This window comes from Lagopus muta, chromosome 4 (genome assembly GCF_023343835.1).
Source record: "Lagopus muta isolate bLagMut1 chromosome 4, bLagMut1 primary, whole genome shotgun sequence".
NCBI lineage: Eukaryota > Metazoa > Chordata > Aves > Galliformes > Phasianidae > Lagopus > Lagopus muta.
Window position 1 is genome coordinate 10,650,119 of NC_064436.1, and position 17,646 is coordinate 10,667,764.

Below are 17,646 nucleotides of genomic sequence, written 5' to 3' on the forward strand. Positions count from 1 at the left end.
TCATCACAGTCTAATAGTGATATCAGAGTAGATGAAATCTAGACCCTGCCAGCCTTGTAAATTCTCAGCTGCATGATGTTCAGTGAAACTAAGAGGACAAAAGGGCAAAGGGAAAAAAGAAAATAGCATGCAACTACTGACAATGGATTTTGCTGTTCCTAGCTTAGATGAGATCTCCCCAGCAGGGCTCTATGCAGAGCATCTTACCTGCTCTGCAGAACATGCGGATGTCAGACCTGCTTCTACAGCTTGATGCCACAGGGACTATGTGGGCTGTGCCTGGCAAGCAGAGATGAAGGAGATACAGACTCTCCTTGAAACATTTGGCTCTGTATATTTTATGCTTCCACCTGATACGGGGTGACTCTTCACTGGCTCTGTATTCTCTTCAGCAATATTTGAAGCTCAGCCTAGAAGGATACAGACAACTTTTTTTTCTGTGCAGCTGCTGCTAGAGTGCATGGGAAGGCAACCTGATCAGAATTAGGTAGCCCTGTTCTCCCCAGGGAAGTGCCTGCAAGCATCAGAAGGTAAAGCTGGCACGGAGAGGTGGGATTTTCCACAGGGATTTTCATGGAATTACCTCCATCCATTGCCCAGAATGCAAAGGTGCCAAACTCTTCCTTTCAAAAGCTGCAAACTCTTCCTTTCAAAAGCTGTGCAAGAACAAGTCCTTTTTGACTGGGGGTGGAGAATCATGGTGTGGTGTTCTCATCAATGCCAAGTGAGCTGATGTTCTCGGGATCAAGGAGACCTTGATTTAATTTTGCCCTCTCTGCCACAGGGCGACTTCAGCCCACATGTTCTCATGTGCTATCCCCGACAGGCAAGTTTTTTCACTGGAAAAGAAAGTGCCAGAGTGAGAAGTCAAGAAAGGGAAACAACTTTTCTGCCTAGGACTCAGGAGACCCTGCAGTAAAACTGTCTTTACTAATATTAAATTATAACCGCATAAACTGAACAGGGAAAAAGAACCAGAATTCCCTGGAGAAGGGCCTCTAGCAGGCTGAGGAATTACTTCCCTGCTGTTTTTCTTTCTGACAAAGCCAGCTGGGCAATGTTATGAGGATGGCGTGAGGCAGTGTGCGCTGTTGGTTCCCATGCAGTATTTCTCACGCTTTGTAGTCTATAGGGTGCCAATATTCAAAAGCATCCAAATTATGTAAAAATAAAATAAAAAAAAAAAGGGGAGGATTGCTGTAGGAAAGTGCCAGTTACCCACAGTGGAAACTGAATACCACTAAATCAAACTCATGTCATGCTGTAACTGTTACACTTCACTTTGATGGGCAACATTTTTATTTGTTTGTTTTGATTTCTGTTTACTTTTTTTAGGTAGTGGATTTTTTTTTTTCCTAAGGAAAGTAAGGAGAAAACTTACAATAGAAGCCTTATCTGTGTTGATTTCAGTATACATTAAATGCTGAGGCTCTGTGAAGCTTCCCAAAAGCTGTATTTATATATATATATAGAGTTACATCAGAAAGCTCTGAATTAGACTGCTTATATGATTAAATGCTGCACTCACTCATAAGCAAAGTGACACTCCTTCATTAAAAAAGCATTTCTAGTGAAATTCTATTATGGAAATTCATTCACATTGGCAAAAAAATTCAGATTTGTATTGACATCTGACAAGGATTTGGTCAGGTGAATACAGTATTAAAAACTATGCCATGGAAGTCACTACTTTCTCCAGGATAAGGCAATATGCTGCATCCAGGGGATGAAATGCCATTCATGTAGCAAAGAGAAATGTGTTTATTAAAGGTCAAACTGAAAGGAAAGGAATGGAAAGATTTCCCACTCACAGGAGGTCCGTTTATTCCACACCATTGCTCACCTCATTGGAGGTAATGAGCTCCAAGACAGTTTGGTGGCAGAAAAGTGGAGGTTCTTTCAAACAGAAAATTCTGGTATGATAAGAAAAGAAATAGCATAGGAAAATAAAAGCAGTCTAATAATTCTGCATTTAACAAAAAACCAATATCTACTATTTCCTTTGAGAAGATACGAACATAGGTCAAGTTAATTCAGACTAAAAATATTAGCAAACGAATTCCCAAATAATAAGCTTGCCAAAATCTCTGCATCAGAAACTGAACTATAAACCCACATCCTTTAATCTGACACAAGTATGAATGTGACTGGATGTGTACTCAGCTCTGTGAGTGTGAGATCATGCCTCAGTTTGGCAGTTCACCTATAGCCTGGTCCTGTAACTGTTGTCTGTGAGTAACAACCATACAAAGAAGGTGTGAAAATGGTGGTTTCAGGTGAAGTGACCTGTGAAGTGTGAAATAAGCTTTACAGAAAGAAATGCCTGCATCAGGAGAGATTATTTTCAGAATTAGTTTCAACACACTCATGTAAGTGTCTGTTTATTGAGATGTTTGTCCTGGCATATTCCAACTTCGGTGTCAAAATCAGGTCTCTCAGCAGAGAGAAAAGGATCCCTCTGCAAGGCAGTCCAGGAGTTGAACTTGGGTGGTTTCTATTCTTCTGTACAAAAGATCACCTCTCTTTTAATTAAAAAGCAAAAACAAAAGAGAGCTTTGTTCACTGTTTAAACACTATTCATTAGTGCCAAGCTATCTTGTACCAATTACTGCCTAGCCCAATACCTTACAAATATATATATATATGTATACACTATATAAAATAGATTTTGAAAAGAAGATATGCAATAAGAGAATTTTGTACTGCAGGTTGTAGCTGAAAAGATGTTCATGAAATGGCTTCTCTGTTCTTTACTTCTGACATTCTTGTCAACTGCACTTCCTAAGGACTTGTGACTGTACGACTGCCTTTGTATTACTGAGTCACATGCCCAGATGCTACTTACCAGAGGTGCCATTTCCATGACTTTGATTTCAGACAGGATTTATCTTCTTGTGGAGGTTTGCCTATGTAATTTAGGAATGTGATTTCCAAGAAATATTTAGAAAGGAAGGAATGGTGCTTTCATATGGTAGTTCTTCTGAAATGGAAACCAGTTTAGAATAGGTTGCTCTGAGAAAATACAGGCAGTTATGAAGCCCACACAGAAAACTGGGAGAATTTTAAGTGTAAGTAGAGATTTTAAGCCCTTATCCAGCTCCTACAGGAATATATTTCTTCAATAAAGTAAGAACACCAGATTCTTTCTTTCTTTCTTTCTTTCTTTCTTTCTTTCTTTCTTTCTTTCTTTCTTTCTTTTTCTTTCTTTCTTTCTTTCTTTCTTTCTTTCTTTCTTTCTTTCTTTCTTTCTTTCTTTCTTTCTTTCTTTCTTTCTTTCTTTCTTTCTTTCTTTCTTTCTTTCTTTCTTTCTTCCTTTCTTTCTTTCTTTCTTTCTTCCTTTCTTTCTTCCTTTCTTTCTTCCTTTCTTTCTTCCTTCCTTTCTTTCTTCCTTTCTTCCTTCCTTTCTTCCTTCCTTCCTTCCTTCCTTCCTTCCTTCCTTCCTTCCTTTCTTTCTTTCTTTCTTTCTTTCTTTCTTTCTTTCTTTCTTTCTTTCTTTCTTTCTTTCTTTCTTTCTTTCTTTCTTTCTTTCTTTCTTTCTTTCTTTCTTTCTTTCTTTCTTCTCTTTCTTTCTTTCTTTCTCTTTCTTTCTCTCTTTCTCTTTCTTTCTCTCTTTCTCTCTTTCTTTCTTTCTCTTTCTTTCTTTCTTTCTTTCTTTCTTTCTTTCTTTCTTTCTTTCTTTCTTTCTTTCTTTCTTTCTTTCTTTCTTTCTTTCTTTCTCTCTTTCTCTCTTTCTCTCTTTCTCTCTTTCTCTCTTTCTCTCTTTCTCTCTTTCTCTCTTTTCCTAAGTGGTTAAAAATGGTCAAGTACATTTGCAAAATATAAAAGCACTGCAAATAAATTATGGGACCTTCAAAAGGACAGTGCTTTTTTTCTCCCACTTTCCCAAAACAGAATACATTCTAAACTTCTTCCTCCTCCCCCAGTTAAGTTCTATATATCTGTCGTATATGAGCCAAAAGTTAAGATAACAGCACAATTCTAAGACATTCTATTTTTATAGCAGAAAAATCTAATAGCTTGAGACATTTTTATTACAGCACTGAATCTCTCCTGTGGTACCAGTCTCTTTCTGCCAGTGGATTGCTGATTTAGGGACAATACAGGTCTTTCCTGCATACTTTAAATCCAAGGTAAAGGAACTTTCAAGATTACTGCTCCAATCTGATATATTTAAGCAAAGCAACAGTGAATTCTTTCCCCCACTCTTACAGAATCAGTATAGAATAGGTAATTAAATTGAAGTGTGGTTTTTGATACATTTATGTTACAGTGCTGCTTTTGCTGCATACGCTACAACTGCTGTAGAGGGAAAAGAGCTGCACTTGTTCTATTGGCAGGAGTGCTGCAGAAATAATGGCAAATGGGAAATCTTCTCTCCTGCAGAATGCAGAATGTGAATATCAGTAGCTATGGTGCACTTAAGGAGAAATTATGTTCAGATTTTTTCTATGTAATCTCTACAAATCCAAATCCATCTAATGAAGATAAAAAATGATATCTTTTACCCAATTGAATCATACAATCATAGAATCAGTAAAGTTGGAAGAGACCTCTAACATCATCGATTCTAACCATCAGCGCATCACCACCAGCACCAATACTGCCCACTAACCGTGTCCCTCAAAGCCACATCTCTATGTTTCTTGAATACCTAAAGGGACAATGACTCCACCACCTCCCTGGGCAGCCTGTTCCAACAGCTCATCACTCTTTCTGAGAAGAATATTTTCCTAAAATCCAACCTTAATCTCCCCTGGTGTATCTTGAGACCATTACATCTCATGCTATCACTGTCACTGTCACTGTCCAATCTCCATCTCACCACAACCTCCTTTCAGGTGTTTGTAGAGAGTGATAAGGTCTCCCCTGAGCTCTCTTCTCTGAATCTGGTTGTTGTTCATAAGACTTGTGCTCCAGACCCTTAATCAACATTACTGCCCTTCTCTGGACATGCTCCAGCACCTCAGTGTCTCTCTTGTAGTGAGGGGCCCAAAACTGAACACAGTACTTGATATGAGGCCTCTCCAGTTCTGAGTACAGAAGGGCTAATTGCCTCCCTGGGACTGCTGACTACCTACTTTTCATGAATCCATGCTGGCTGGGCCTGATCCTCTGGTTGTCTTGCACATGCTTTATGATGTTCTCATGAAGCAAAGCAAAATCTTCAGCAACTTTGAATACGAGGTTTACTGAAATTATTCTCCCCTGATAAAATTATTTCTGAGAAGCTGAAAAAGAAAAAAAAATTGAGACAGCGATATCAGTAAGCTTTTGTTTGCCTAGATATTTCTTCCAAGGGAACTCAGTACAAAGACAGTGTCTTGGTATAAAATAAAGCAAGTTTTCACAAGGACTGTGATCGCAGGTATCCTGAGCATGGATTTGGCTATGGGTAATTTAGGATTTTATATGAACTACAAGAATTCCAGGAACATAGATCTGACTTAATATAACGGAGGAAATAAGAAACAAATTGAATTAGCACTTACAGAACAGTAAGTTATATACGTGCGTGTTCACTTTCCTATATCCTCCCATTAGCAAACACAAGCATTACTAAAAATGCATGACACTATCTGGAAAATCTGAAAGCTGCCTTCACCTTAGGACTAAAAAATAAATTTCCGTCAGTCCTGCTGATAGCACTCAATAAATAAATAAATAAGTAGTCCCACACTCCTCAACAGTGCTGAAGTTGCAGAACAGTAAGACAACCTTATTTTTGCTCTATGGCCTGTTTTGCACTGGTGATGCATACTGCCTGCCGTGGTATCATCCCAGTTTTGTTTTCCCTTAGATGAAAAATAAGAGAGCCCAACTGCAGCCTGCCTGATTTGAAGGTAAAAAAAAACCAAGTTGTTCTGACACTTCTCTGTTCCCACCTTCATCATTCTGAATCTCTGTCCAGCTGCAATTCAATATGACAGAGGAAGAAAGGTCCCGTGTTGTCTTTCCACATGTTTAATGAATAGGTAGTGAGGAAGAAGGAAGTCCCATTTTTGCAGCTGTTGAGTGGCAGACTTATTTAGATATTAGGGAATTTATACAGTAACTCATTCTAAGGACACAATTCCATTAAAAAGCTGCTTCTAAAACTTCACATTATTATTAATGAGTTTGATAATAAGTTCTGATCACAGATCAAAGCCATACTCTGTTGAGTTTTGTACACAGATTATTCCTGCTTCACTCATTTCATAAATCACAAATCAACAAATGGTGAAAACAAGAGGCAGCAGCACTCAGTAATGTTGGCAGTACTACGGTACACAGCCTGTTATCAGTGCTTTTTCAAGCATTACCACAAAAGGAAATTTTAAAGTAGGATGAAATCATTTTATTCTCTTTTGTAGGTGGTAAAACATAATCACTTTATGTAGTAAAACAGAGCTGAAGAAATGAAAAATTGCTGCTTTCCTTCTTTTTGAAACCTTACTAAGTCAGCCACCATGGCCACGGAACACCTAAGTGCATCCAGTTCTATGTATTGTATTTGCAAACTTCAAAGCCAGCAACTGCAATTGCTTTGTGGTGACTCATTCAGCTTACATGGGTGGTATTTCGCCTAATGATACTGTCCTACTGTTCTTCCAAGCTCTATCCCTCTCTAAGCAAAAGAAAAGCACTAGGAAGGTATACACAAAGATAGATTTCAATCAGCAGAATAGAACACCCCTGAGGCTCTTGCTCTTTCAGCCTTCTACTCAGAATTAGCAATGCACTGGTTTAACCCTTTGCATTGTGTCTATGCATTTGTACAAGTGTGTTGGGCAGAGATGTATTTAACATGAGTAAATACAGACATATAATATAGACACAACAAAAGGGAATGGCAAGGGAAGGCCGAGCTAAAAGATCCCAACAAAATCACACATTAAGGTTGTGTACAATTCAGACATTTATCAGTGGTGTGCACACCCACATCTCTCCTTCACAGTTTCAATGTTCTGTTTGTTGGAAGGCTACTTCCTAAGGAGCACATCAGTTGGAGGGCTGCGTTTGCCTGAAGAGGGTAGCGATGGGGACAGTGTTGAAAAGGACTGAACCCTCCCAAGAAGAAAATAAAATGGGTGGTGCAGGGCATGTGGGATATCAGCAGGGAAGAAGGAAATCGAATTTCAGGAAGGAAAAAAATAAAAAACTTTGCATGCGTCCTCATTTCAGTTTACTGTATGCTCTGCAGCTGGATGAAATCCTCATGCAGGGGAGAGAACACACAGAAAATCTGGGGTGGTTTGGGCTGGTTTCTCTGCATTTGTACCTCTCTTTCTGCGAACTGTGGAACAATTCATTTCTGTACCCCTCCTGAAGTTTGTGTATCTGGCTGAGCTGGCAGCCCCGTTTACATGAAGATGAGACATTTAGAGACATGATAATAAGGATAATAAAGATAAATGAGACATTTATCCTTATTTCCTCCAGTCTGTATCAAAGAAGTCAGAGCCTTTTTTTCTTTTTTCTTTTTTTTTTCACCACTAGAAACATCAAAACAGCCTGCAAAATTTCCTTTCAGTCTGAAAATAAATAGCAATATAAAACATTCCTTTTTGTTCTGGTCCCAAGTTGATGCCTGTTATTGTCTTGCTAAGGAAACAAACTGCTAAACCAAACAAAAGCCAAAGGTATCGAACCTTCCTTCCCCAGGGCAGCTCAGTTGTCAGCTCCTTCCTGACTGATGCTCTCCGGTAGAGACAACTGGCTCTGGTGATTGCTGTTCTTCCATTTGACCGTCAGCCTCTGGTGTGGTGTATCCCTTCACCTCCCATGTGATTTCAAACTGGAGGGGTGAAGGGTCATTTCTTTCACTGTACGCTGTATATAATAAAGAACACATTACAGAGAACACAAAAAGTACACTTGGAAAAACTTCAGTTAACATCTACTGTAACCGAAATATCTCTTCTCTACAACTGTAGAAGAGAGTTTAAGCAATTTCCCAAGGTTGCAGAGAGATTTCTTTTTTTCCAGCAAACCTTGATATTAGCTGGAAAAACATAACTAATTCTGATTTTTTTCTTAAATTTTTTAAAGTGTTTCTTACTGAAATTATCATTATAGCTCACAAGAAGGTCTTTATTCAAATTATGGCAATTTGTAGGATTCTTGAAGTAAGCTTGGAGATGTTAAGTCAATAACTTAACTCATATCAGTCTCACTGATATCAAAGTTGATTTGAAAAGCCAAAGAGTTGTGGGAGTTTTTGCTTTTTGCAATGAAATAAAAAAAGAATAACGACTGAGAAACACAGTTTAGGCAGTCTTATGTTTTAAGTTCTTGAATAAAAATCTTTCAGCTTATCTGGCCTAAGACAGAACCATATAAAAATACTGTGCAAGCTGGGAGGACTTCTAAGCTGACATAACGTTATCATAGGAACAAGGGAGTGAAACAAAAGTTGCAAAAGCTTGTAGGATCTAGCAGATGAACTAATTTTGACAAGAAGAGGAACCAAAGCAGAGGAAACTGAAATAATCAGATTAGATGTATTGCAAAAATTTCTAAATAATGACAGGCATGAAAATGCTCACTCATTTTCTAAGAGAAGTAACCTGAATCACAACAAGCAGCATTCTCCTTAACAAACACAGCTGGCAAGGGAAGCATCAACCTGTTCTACACAGATCCAATTCATTCTTCCTGCAAACTGCCTTGAAAATCCAGCCCATTTTTCTTTAGTAAAGCTGTGGTTCAGGTCTTCATTGTTCTACATGTTCACAGCTGAAGCTTCCTCTTTCTGGTTTCAACATTGCTCTCCCTGCAAAACTGTTTAGCACATTGCAGTGAAAAATATCTTGCTGACTTATCACCTCCATTATGTTTTCACCTAATCTTCATCCTTTGTGTACTGCTTTCTTCTCCTGCTGCAACCCACAAGCTCTGTACCTTGCATTGCTCACTTCTCTCAAAGCACACCCTGGTCTGTACTTGCAGCTGACCAGTAAGCACCAGCTGCTAGTGCACTCCCAGCACAGCTCATTCCTCCTTTATAGTGATCCTTTTGCAGAGGAAAAGCTTCCCCTAAAGAAAATCGGCAAAGTAACTTCAGCTGCCTTCTTCAGATTTACTGCAGCCTTCCTATGTACATAACACCTGATAGTGACTCATTACCCCTCTTCTGTTGCTACTTCCTTCTTGCTTATTCTAAACTCTTAAGCTCAACTGGACTCTGCCTTCAGCTTTGCACATGCTCATTTTCTTACCACATACTCAGGTGCAAGGTGAGATCTGTGCTTTTTTTCCTAAGTACGTCACAACTCTAGAAACACTCCATTACAAGAAGAGAGATTAAGCTTCTCAGTTCATGTGAAGCCTGAGACATACATTTATGAAACCCAGCTTCTTCATGTGCTGCAGACAGTGTCGAGCCTCTGAGCCAGCTCTCTCAAGGAGGTGAGGCAAGGACTGCTGAGATAAACATTTACGAAGAGCTCTGCTATTATACGAGAAAGAAATAAAGTCCATAAAAGAACCAGTGACAAAGAGCAACTGTGCCGCATTACAATGCACTTTATTAGGTGACATGCCCAAGGTTTGATTCCTCTGACTGCCTCCAATCATCAGCTGCAAAAACACTGCCCAGGTGCCCAGGTGTTGCAGGGTTTGTTGCAGTGAGAATCTGCTCTTAAGGAAGATGAAAAATTGTCATGAAACAAAATCAGGAGAAATAAATTGTTGTGCACGAAATAGAGTCAGTACACCTGGTTTTCTTCTCAGAGCCAAACTGTAGCTTTGTCCATGAAGCACACTTGTGCTGTAGGTCTGACAGCAAGAGGAAGGAGGACTTCTGGAGGACAGGAACAACAGGACTTCTGGGTACTCAGTTCTTCAATTTGCAGTCTTCAATCCTTTGGGGCACACATTAAGGGCCAGCTGTTGATATGTAGGAAAATCTGCCATCACGTGAAAGTTTTCACATAACCATAAAATTCCAGAGTTTTAGCTTCAGCCATTCTGAGCACACAGATGTAGAATCATAGAATCCTTAGAGTTGGAAGGGACCTCTGAAGGCCATCTGGTCCAACTCCTCTGCAACATACAGGGGCGTAGAGCCATACTTTGTAAAGAAAGGAAGAGGTAAGCGGAGGAAAAGAAAGTAGAAAAAGTCAAGAATGACAAGAGGAGTAGTGGAGCAGAAAACTGTACAAAAAAATGAAGATTTGTAAGTAAGAACAGGAATTCCAGCAAGAAAGGACTCAGTCATCGGGCACCTGAATCTACTTCCTCAATCTCTGCCTGCTCAGAGCTGATCTCGCTCCTTCCAGACTGAACAGAAACGATGGCAGAAGGCACTCCTCCATGTTCACCAACTGCTTAAGAGTGGGAGATGCGCTCTATGCAGGCTTGGCAGAGGCCACAATCTTCAGCCCAGAACATTTGCAGATCCAATTCACTACACAGTGACATGCTACTGACAGTCAACAGCAAGAAAACCATTTACTTCAGAGATTAGCTGTGGAAAATAGGAATGACTTTCCAGGACCCAATGGCCTGTAACAAAAGCAACTTCACTTTTCATTACTGGGCTCTTTCCTTGAGTAATTAATCTTTTCAGAAGACAGGGGGCCCTTACATTTATCTCCTCTTGTCTCTGTGGAACAGTCTTTCACCAGGTGAGCAGTCCAAGACACCTGCAGGAGTGTTACCTCTCAAAGCAAGCAGGGGCAGCAGAAATGAGGCCTCGGAGTCTGAATCCTGTCTGAATGCTGAGGAGCCATTTCGTTTACAGTGGTCTCCATTTCCTGACACTTATTTAGCACCGTCATTATACTGCAGTGTTAGAATCGGAATATCATTTCAGGAAAACTGAAGCCACTTGTGAAAGAAAAACATAAATTGCAATAAAGAAGTCAACGTGAAAAATGTGTTGGGAATAACATAGAAACATTTGTTTCTAATACAAATACAGGTTTAAAAGAAAACTGTCACGCAGAGAAATCAAACTGTGAGAAAACTGATAAAAGAAAAACGTGTACTGAGGAAGAATGAGGACCTTATAATGTGACATGCTCAGAAAGTATATATTCTAATTACACTTTCATAGCAGTGAATTTTTTTAAGATGTTTGTTAACTAACTACAAGAAGTTTTCCCAAGAATCTGATCCAGTGATTATCAACTCCTACTAATCTGCTGCTTTCAACAATCCCAATATCAAAGCACAGCACTATGGCACTCTGTGGAACTGGCCCAAGTGATGTGAATAAGTACAGTATGGAAAAGAACTTTCTTACAGATTTTTCCCACGTTCTGTCTTATCATTTTTTCCTTTCACTTTCAGTAGGCATTTCTGAAGATGCCTTTTCCTTTCTCTGGAAATAAGCAACAAAATGTGTAAATTTTCCAGAGGTTTTACCAAGGGATGTTTCAAGCCTTTTAAAACTAGATAAGCAAATAAATAAGTATTTCTTTGAGAAGTACAGTCTTCTCCTTCATTCTCTTAAAAGCTGGGAGCCCTGGAAAACATGGCTGAACACCCAGGGTCTAGTTAGTGCAGTCACTTACATTGTCAGAGCAGGTTATGACAGTGATGCTCTAAGCAGCATCTGAGCATCACAGAAAGCATCCACCTGTGCTTTGTACTGCAGTCCAAGGAGCAGCTAACAGCAGCTCACCAGCTCATGCAGAACTGCCTGAGGCACAGCTCGACAAACTACAGGCAGGGTGGGTCAAGGGGCAATGCCTAGGTGCACAACACTGTCCCCAGGTGGATTTTGAGTGTTGAGCTCTGTAGCAGGTAAATTTACCCCTTTCTGCTCCATGGGGAGCAGAATCTGTAGCTGTGCTTTTGAAATGCTCCACAAAAAGTAAGGTTTGAGTAAATTGAGTGTCACTGAGGTCAAGACCACCTTTAGTCACCATTTCAGTTAGCTGGAGAAGGCCTCCAGAAAACTCTTTGCTGCATGACCCAGACCAAGGACTCCAGCATTAATGGCATTTAGTCCCTCTTTTATCTAGTACCTTCAAAGTCTGCAACGACCCTAACATTTCTTTGCATTCTTTTCTCAAAATCAGTGCTTTTTTTCTTTTTTAAACATCTGAACTGCAGAAAAGGCTCCATTTTGAGACTACAATTAATTTGGTGTTTTGGTACAAGAAGATATAACACATCTCTGTATACACCACTGTATTCTTTAATTCTGTGAATAGCCAAAAGGCAGAACAGCAGTAAAAAAGATCAGCTGTCAGCTTCACACCTGCTTGTGGCATAAAGTGCTCGAATGGAGCCTTTCTGTGCTCCACAAGAAATTGTTTTTTTTCTCACACTTCGTTATTTAGTCTGTCACTACGGACAGGTGCCTAAATAGTTCAGTTGCACTTTCATGTGGTATAACCCATGCTCTCTAAGCTGTCCCCTGCAGCTATTCAGGAGGTTGTTAAGGGATATGATCATTAATAAAAGAGTGTCAGTTTCATACAAGACTAAACACTGGGGAATGTAAAGATCTGGGGACTGCCTGAGAATCTTCCCTGATCCAATTAGCACAACAGCAGGTGATGGCAGAGATTAAATTGAAGAATATAACTTCTGTCCAGCTTACTACTCACCACACTGATCATGGCTATGGCCTGATAGACAAATTAGCTGACTTACAGAAACACAAACAGGAATTCAGTGGCTCAAGAAGAGTCTAGAAGAGTGTTCTGCCTTGCATATCATCAGAAGAAACCTCAGTCTCCCAAGCTTGCACTATTCTTTGCAGCACTCCATGCAGAAAGGACTGAAAATCAGCAAATAGCCTGGGGAGAACTAAACAGCCTCTTCAATTTGCTTGGGACATAGGTTTTAACAGTCTGTCCTTGCTTTTGCTGGGATAGACTTAATTTTCTTCCTAGTAGCTGGTACAGAGCTGTGTTTTGAAGTTTAGGATGAGAATAACGTTGATAACAATGTTGCATGGCAGTTTGTATATTGAGTCAAGGACTTCTTAGCTTCTTGCACTGCCTTGACAGCAAGGAGCTGGGTGTGCAAAAGAAGCTGGGAGGTGATTGAATGAGGACAGCCAAAATTGGGCAGAAGGATATCTCATACCGTGTGGCACCATGTAGAACAATAAAACTGGCCAGGGGAATTGCTGCTGCTTGGAGACTGTCAGAGCACTGGTCAATTGCATTATGCATCACCTGATTTTTTTGTTCTTGTTGTTGCTTTCTTTATTATTTCCTTTTTTTATTAAACTGTATTTACTCCAATCCATGAGTTCTTGCACTTGGAATTTCCACTGTGGGTGAACAGCTGTGTGGTATTTAGCTGTCTGCCAAGTTAAGCCACAACAGTGACTTAGGAGAATTCGAAGTTGTACTGGCAGACAAGACGACTGTCGCAGACAGAATTTTTTTTAACTGTTTATACTGGCAGATCCATCATAAAAAGTTCCTTTTCTTCGCAGCACACAGATCTATTCTGGATCCAGAGTAAAGAGTTGGGAAGAGACTGAGACAAGTCCATCCCTAAACAAAAGGAGATACGTCGTATACACTGCTCTTATCTCTATATACAGAGAGTATCCTACTCCCTTATCACAAGAACAGCTTTCAAACGAGGCCATACTTTCTGAATATCTAAGTCATGTACTGAGTGCATGTCTGGATGGATCTGTGTTCCTTGGAGTGCCCAGGGAAAAACAAATACGTGGCTCTGTAAGAGACAGCTTAGCTGAATATGCAGCTGGGATTTTGGGCAGCTTTCCAACATTGTCCTGTGATGGCTCCCTTTCTACTACAGTCACTGGGACTCACTCAGGCGACCTGTTTTGATACCGCCTCACAGCATCTGAACTGCACTGAAAGAAACAGAATAGCTCCGTCTACTGAAGAAATAGACCAAATCAATTTGAAAGCACAAACAAGTTACGAGCAGGCGTGCAATAAAATAACACTTAATATTTAGCCCAGTACTTAGTACATAGCCCAAATTATAGGTTGTATGAGATTAACAGAACAGAGTGGCTACATCCCAAAGATTCAAACATCTCTTCTTACCACTTTGGTGCCTGCTAAACAGAGGAGAAGATAATGAAGGAATGGTGCCTGAATTCTCATTCTGCAGTGACATTCAAATTGTATCACCTTTCAATAATATAAAAAAAATAATGGCTAGCCCACTCCACCAACAGAGAAGGTTGTACTGTACCATTTTGCATTTTTTTCTTTAAAACAAACAACTTCCTCCCAGAATAACCCACAGTTCCCCAGACTGAGCTTTTCTGAGTGGTAGTCCCAGCAATGATGGCAATACATCAGAAAAACAACATTTTCTCCTCAAAGGACAAAGGTCAGAGATATTTACTCTTGGGAAATGAAGTTCTTTGCTTTTGTAACAGATCTGGCAGCACATAGTCAAAAGAGAACTGTGTAATGTAGGAATAAGAAATGGACACGCTTAAGCAATCTTGCTTGCTCTCAGTCTCAGTCTTACGTATCTACAATGTGCTGCAGTGAGAAAATCTTAACAAGAGCGTAGCATTCTCAAGATTTGGGGTGACACTTTACCTTCAAACAGAAGCAGTCAAAAGTAAAAAACATTAAAAACAAAACACAGCGCCACAGAAGTGACAGCCATTTCCCAGATGCCAAAGCCAGAAGTCTGCTGGCTAAGGCTGAATTAAGAAGATGCTAATTGTGTGGGCTCAAAGATTTTTGCAATTCTCCAGCTTCCCGATATGATAATAGCCATGGGTCAGGAGAAATGAATAGCCATACCTACAGCATGAGTTCTACTGAAAGCTCAAGTGCATTTGCTATTAATTATTTGTCACTGCAGGTTCACCCATCATTAATGCCAGGGCTATGCATGATCACTCAGCAGCACTCATTTGGTTTAGATCAGCTGTAGTATTTTTGGCACATTAGCCAGAGCATATATTACAGAATGCTTATTATTCTGGATTTGTGGGAATGAGTAATATCTGATCTGACATAAAGCATGCTAGTACAACATCAATCTGTTAAATCTACCGCTTTTAAACGAATCCGGATTACCTCTGTGAGTTTACATTGGATCATTGTTGCCAGAACTTCTCTTATCCCGTTCTCAAAATTATGAAGTTGGGTTTACAATAGAGTCAACAGATGGCCTCAGCTGAACTCTTAAAAATGAATCTGCTCAATGCATTGCACACCACCTGCTACCATGCCAGTAACGACATCAGTAAAGAAGTATGTTCCAGTGTCAGCTGGAATTTTCCTAGACCCTATTCCTCTTTCTTCACCAGTAGGCAATATCCAGAAGGGTGAAAAAGGATGAGCGTAAGACTAAACCCATTAGTGATATTCTTAGAGCACTTAATTTCCATCCTTGGACTTATTTAGATGCTATTTGTGGTGCACACTTTTTTTCCAGCAAGGACTGCTGAGATGAAACATGTACACAGGCTAAAGCTAAAAGAGATCCAGTGGAAAACAGAGACACAGTTTGAGGCAGCAAATGTTGGGGGCCAGGAAATATTCAGCAAAAACATCATGCCCCATAGGAAGATAAATATGCAGCTGAGAGGCAATGATACAAGAGTTACAGCAGATAGGAAGAAAACAGCAGATCTAGAAACCATTACCACAGCTACTTCAGGAAAAGCAAACAGTAATTCATGTCAAGAAGCAATGCTAATGAAGGGGTGGTTGTTTGTAGTGTTACAAATGCTTGCAAAGTTTCTCAGTTCACATGATCATAAGCTACAGAAGCTGGCTGCTATCCTTGTAGCCAGGTTATATAAATAATGAAGAGCTGATTGCAGCTGGCACATAATCTTGGGATCATTGATAAAGCAGTAGTATTAGACTCAGTTATTAGAGGAAAGAATTATTTTTGAAGCTAAAGAGCAAACCCAGTTTCGAATAAGAAAATTTAAAAAAAGCAAGTAGTGCCATTTGAAACATTATGGATAATGTAGACAATATCAAACATGAATGGCCAGCCAGCAGGGCAGGGAAAACTAGACTTAAATAGTGAATTATGTATCACATTTCTTTTCAAAGACCAGGTGGAGAAAAACAGTAATCAGAAAGTTTCCCAATGCTCTCAAAGTAGATTTCTTTCTAAATAGTATCTATAATTTCAAGAAAAGGGTCTCCAGGACAGCAAATAGAGTTTAGAAGCAGAAGCTCTGTGTTTATCAGTCCATCTCAGCCTGCCCAAGCACAGGATTTACGACACTGAAGTTGGTTAAACCCAGGCAGATCTGTCAACCCAAAGCCACTGCACAGAGCACTGTAAATAACAGAGGACACTAAACCTGCCCAAACAAGCTTTCCTACTTTATATACCCGGGCCTTTTGTGATATGAGACAGGGTTTCTACAGTGACAAAGGGTACAAATCAAACAATCAAACCTTTATCACATCCCCAGGTACAATTGTTAATGGAAGGCAGGACCTTTGCTGCCTGCCAAGGGATTCTATGTCAACTGAATGGGATCCAGATAGGCTCATTGTCTTAAACATCATGACTCCCCACCTAAAATACAAGAGGTTGAGAAAGAAGGCATCATGGTGTGACAAAAATGTCCTGGAAAATCGATTATTAAACAAAATGTTTACATGCTGTAGCTGAGGAGAACTGAAGTCTCCTAAACCTTTGGTTATCCTTTGAGGAACTAAGAATCATTAAAGGCATACTCACAAAATTCCAGCTTCTGCGTTAGACTCCTGGAACTTGTGAAGCTTTAAAAAAATCGGGTTGTAATGAGTCTAACTGTTCTCACAGCAACCAATAACTGAAACCTGAAAAACAAAGTAGAAAAGTTGTGAATTACACATAAATTTTGAAGTATTACATCCTTTCAGAGTCCTTACAGCAACGGTTTCTTGCCCAAAAAGGCATCCTGGGAAGAGCTGAACTGATGTAAAACTAATGCTCTATAAGACAAATCAGAAGACACAAATGTGCATGTATTAAAAAATAAGAATATTTTGTACTCTTGGGCATAGAGCAAATCAGTACACTGAATTGACAGTATGCACATTGACAGATGATGCCTTGAATATGCATACACAGATTGATTGTAATATTGATTGGACATATCCTCATTAACTAGCAGCTACATAGCTTTCATGATGCAAAAGCATGCACTTGGATTAACACTTACCTGCATCTGCTTGTACAACAGGCTACCAGCCTGCTGCTATTTTGGGAGAGGGATGTGTAGAAACTGCAATTGCCTCCATGGGTTGCCTCAGAAAGGAAAAGTCTTACAAAATAGCCATGTTTCAGTTATTTATTATTATGTGTTATTCTGCTTGTCTGTTTTCCTGTTTTTCTTTTTTTTCGTACCAAGATATTATTTGAGCCAATTGGCTCCCGTTTACATGTTGAAAATTTAACTCACTGCACATCAGGAAAGTAGGTTTAATACCACAAACCTTATGGGTGTAGGGTTTGCAAGTATGCGTCAATGATATGACAAACAAAGTCAGGATCCTATGCAGAACCTTCCACAAAATGTCCATCCCAGCAAGGAAAGGTATAAATGGTTCAAGCAAAACAAAACAAAACAAAGCAAAACTACACTGCACAACAAAGAGACTACAAAGGCAGGGGCAACAGAACGTGGAAAAAAAGGAGTGAAGATTCAGAGGAAACTTCAAGAACTTATACCTTACCAAAAACTCTATCTGAAGCGCCATGGAAACTAGGCATGTAGTGCACAATGGA

The 17,646-nt window shown here is 39.7% G+C and overlaps 2 long non-coding RNA genes across 2 annotated transcripts in view; both read right to left on the reverse strand.

The window, feature by feature from the left end:
• Positions 1 to 2,207: 2,207 nt before the first annotated feature.
• Positions 2,208 to 8,357, reverse strand: LOC125691593 (uncharacterized). Its single transcript, XR_007376177.1, has 3 exons — positions 7,632 to 8,357; positions 5,079 to 5,228; positions 2,208 to 2,980 (listed from the first exon to the last, which is right to left on the reverse strand). It is a non-coding gene; the product is annotated as an uncharacterized LOC125691593 (long non-coding RNA).
• An 8,262-nt stretch (positions 8,358 to 16,619) lies between these two features.
• LOC125691589 (uncharacterized) overlaps positions 16,620 to 17,646 on the reverse strand; it is a 38,109-nt gene continuing 37,082 nt past the window's right edge. Inside the window, exon 4 of the long non-coding RNA XR_007376173.1 lies at positions 16,620 to 16,715. This is a non-coding gene — a long non-coding RNA (uncharacterized LOC125691589). The remainder of the gene's footprint in view (positions 16,716 to 17,646) is intronic.